Below are 3,918 nucleotides of genomic sequence, written 5' to 3' on the forward strand. Positions count from 1 at the left end.
TCTCTAACTCAAATTCCTGAAGTAAAAGCACCCAACGAATGAGTCTCGGCTTCGAATCCTTCTTGGAAACTAGATAGCGAATAGCTGCATGATCAGTGAATACTGTTACTTTCGTACCAAGTAGATACGATCAAAATTTCTCAAAACCAAAGACTATAGCCAAAAGCTCCTTCTCAGTAGTGGTGTAGTTCAATTGGGCACCATTTAAAGTCTTACTCGCATAGTAGACCACATGGAAGAGGTTTTTCTTGCGCTATCCCAGAACTGCACCTACCGTATAATCACTCGCATCACACATCATCTCAAACGGTTCTGTCCAATCTGGTGCTGTAATAACTGGTGCAGTGATCAAACTCTTCTTGAGAGTCTCGAATGCTGCCAAACATTCATCATCAAATTTGAAAAGCACATCTTTCTCAAGCAAATTGCACAACGGCTTAGATATCTTTGAAAAGTCCTTGATGAATCGCCGATAAAAACCCGCATGACCAAGAAAACTACGGATTCCTTTCACAGAATTAGGTGGGGGAAGATTTTCAATGACTCCCACCTTGGCCTTGTCCACCTCCAGACCCTTGCTAGAGACCTTATGCCCAAGGATAATGCCTTCACGCACCATAAAATGACATTTCTCCCAATTGAGCACCAAATTAGTTTCCACGCATCTTTTGAGTACGGCGCGCAGATTATTCAAACATTCATCATATGAATGTCCAAAGACGGAGAAGTCATCCATGAACACTTCGACGTTATTTCCAATCATGTCAGAGAATATGGCCATCATACATCTCTGAAAAGTGGCCGGGGCGCCACATAACCCAAACGAAACTCTGCGAAAAGCAAACGTGCCAAATGGACAAGTGAAGGTAGTCTTTTCCTGATCCTCTGGTGCAATACAAATCTGATTATACCCGGAATAACCATCCAGAAGACAAAAATACTCATGACCCACCAATCTGTCAAGCATCTGATCAATAAATGGAAGAGGGAAGTGATCCTTCCTTGTGGCTTTGTTCAATTTTCTATAATCCATGCATACTCTCCATCCTGTAACTGTTCGAGTAGGGATGAGCTCATTCTTTTCATTTACGACCACAGTGATACCTCCTTTCTTAGGTACACATTGTACGGGGCTCACCCACGAGCTGTCAGAAATAGGATAAATGATGCCTGCATCTAGCCATTTCAGAATTTCTTTCTTCACCACTTCCTTCATGATGGGATTCAGTCTTCGCTGCTGTTCCACAGTTGGCTTACTACCTTCCTCTAGCAGAATTTTATGCATACAATATGAAGGACTTATCCCCTTGATGTCTGCTATGGTCCATCCTATAGCCGATTTGAATTCTCTCAAAATCCTTAAGAGCTTATCTTCCTCACTACCTGAAAGGTCAGATGAAATAATAACAGGTAACGTAGATGAATCACCTAAAAAAGCATACCTCAAGTGTTCAGGTAATGGCTTGAGCTCCAAAGTAGGTGCTTCCTCTATTGATGGTTTGAGCTTCCCTTCAGCATTCTTAAGGTCAGAAGTACCAAGAGATTCAAATGGTATGTCCAGCTTTCGCTTCCAGGGAGAAGCGTTCAGATATTGTAATTGCTCGTTGCCATCTTCATCATCGCTGTCAAAATCCCCCACTAAGGCCTTTTCCAATGCATCAGACATTAGCATGCGATCGAGTTCCGAAGTAACCGCGGAATCAATCACATCCAATTTTAAGCACTCCTCATCTTCTGTAGGGAATTTCATTGCCTTGAATACGTTGAAGGTCACATCCTGATCTTGGACCCGCATAGTAAGTTCCCCTTTTTGCACATCTATCAAGGTACGGCCAGTAGCCAAGAAAGGCCTTCCCAAGATTATGAGAATCTTCTTATCTTCCTCAAAATCCAGAATAACAAAATCTGCAGGAAAGAAGAGCTTATCCACCTTGACGAGCACATCCTCAACTATACCCCTTGGGTAAGTAATGGAACGGTCAGCCAATTGCAGCGACATGTATGTGGGTTTTGGATCAGGCAGATCCAGCTTTTTAAAGATCGACAACGGCATCAGATTAATGCTTGCTCCCAAATCACAAAGGCACTTGTCAAAATTCAGATTGCCAATGGTGCAAGGAATGGTGAAGCTTCCTGGATCTTTCAGTTTTGGTGGTAACTTTTACTGCAGAACAGCGCTGCATTCTTCCGTGAGAGCAACGGTTTCAAGGTCATCCAGTTTCACCTTCCTTGAAAGAATAATCTTCATAAACTTCGCATAACTAGGCATTTGTTCCAGAGCCTCAGCGAAAGGTATATTGATGTGAAGTTTCTTGAACACCTCCAGAAACTTTTCGAACTGTCTATCCAGCTTTTGTTGCTGCAATCTCTTAGGAAAAGGTGGTGGAGGATAGAGCTGTTTCTCCCCTGTATTAGCCTCAGGCAGAGTGTGTTCAACAGTAGTCTTCCTTGGTTCCGCCACTTTCTCCTTTTGCTTAGATTCTTCATCTCTAATTTCAGCTTCTACTTCTTTTGCCTTTTCAGCATCAGCCACTTTTCCAGACCTTAAGGTAATAGCCTTGACTTGCTCTTTGGCTTCCTTCCTGCCTGGTACTTCCGTGTCACTGGGAAGAGTGCCAGGTTGACGATTGAGCACTACTTTGGCTAATTGACCGATTTGATTTTCCAAGGTCTTGATAGAAACCGCTTGACTCTTGCACAACAGCTTAAGTTCCTCAAAATCAGCACTAGTAGGTGCAGCTGTACTTCCCTGTTGAGGATATGATTGCCTTGTAACATACTGCTGTGGTTGCTGGAATCCAGGTGGGTTAAACTGTTTACTCACTCCTTGCTGATATGGTGGCTGAATAGCATTCTGATTATTCCCCCAGCTGAAATTTGGATGATTTTTGTTGTTAGGATGATAGGTCGCGGGCACAGGCTGCTGTTGTCGCTGATAATTATTCACATACTGAACAGATTCGTTGACAAGAGAACACTGATCCATAGCATGAGAACCTGCACAAAGCTCACAAACCATAGCTATTTGATTAACTCCATATGTAGCCAGAGAATCAACCTTCATTGATAGTGCTTGGAGCTGGGCTGCAATAGCGGTGGCTGCATCAACTTCCAGAATACCTGCTACCTTGCCTGATGTCATCCTCTGAGTTGGGTTTTGATGCTCATTTGCAGCCATCGTCTCTATAAGATTATACGCCTCAGTATAGCTTTTAGCCCATAAGGCGCCTCCAGCTGCTGCATCGAGCATGGGCCGAGATTGGGCCCCCAAACCATTATAGAAACCAGTGATCACCATCCAATCCGGCATTCCATGATGTGGACATTTTCTCAACATTTCCTTGTAGCATTCCCAAGCCTCGCACATAGACTCTGTAGGTTGCTGCGCAAACTGAGTAAGAGTACTCCTCATAGCAGCAGTCTTTGCCATCAGATAAAACTTCACCAGAAACTTTTGCGCAAGATCTTGCCACATAGTGATGGACCCAGCTGGTTCAGAGTGTAATCAGTCTTTAGCCTTGTCCCTCAGTGAGAATGGGAAAAGCCTCAACTTGATAGCCTCATCAGTCACGCCATTATACTTAAAAGTGCTGCAGATCTCGACAAAATTCCTTATGTGCATGTTGGGGTCTTCAGTTGCCGCTCCTCTAAAAGAGACAGAATTCTGCACCATCTGAATAGTGCCCGGCTTGATTTCAAAGGTGTTAGCTTGAATAGCCGGATGAAGGATGCTTGACTGAATGTCATCAATTTTAGGCCGAGAAAAATCCATAAGAGCTGGATCAGCTTGAACAATACGATCTCCCATGTTTACTGGTTCTTTCTGCTCAGTTCCTGAATCCGAATCCTCAAAATCTAACTTCTCCGGAATATCAAGAACTTCGTCTGTCTCCTCAGCTGTATCTAAAGTCCTCTTGC

General features: G+C 43.5%; 1 non-coding gene across 1 annotated transcript; it reads left to right on the plus strand.

Moving 5' to 3' along the window:
- Positions 1-3,308: 3,308 nt before the first annotated feature.
- LOC141699117 (small nucleolar RNA R71) lies at positions 3,309-3,415 on the plus strand. The gene has a single exon (XR_012565603.1). It is a non-coding gene; the product is annotated as a small nucleolar RNA R71 (small nucleolar RNA).
- Positions 3,416-3,918: the final 503 nt, after the last annotated feature.

This window comes from Apium graveolens, chromosome 11, assembly GCF_009905375.1.
Source record: "Apium graveolens cultivar Ventura chromosome 11, ASM990537v1, whole genome shotgun sequence".
Classification (NCBI taxonomy): Eukaryota; Viridiplantae; Streptophyta; class Magnoliopsida; order Apiales; family Apiaceae; genus Apium; species Apium graveolens.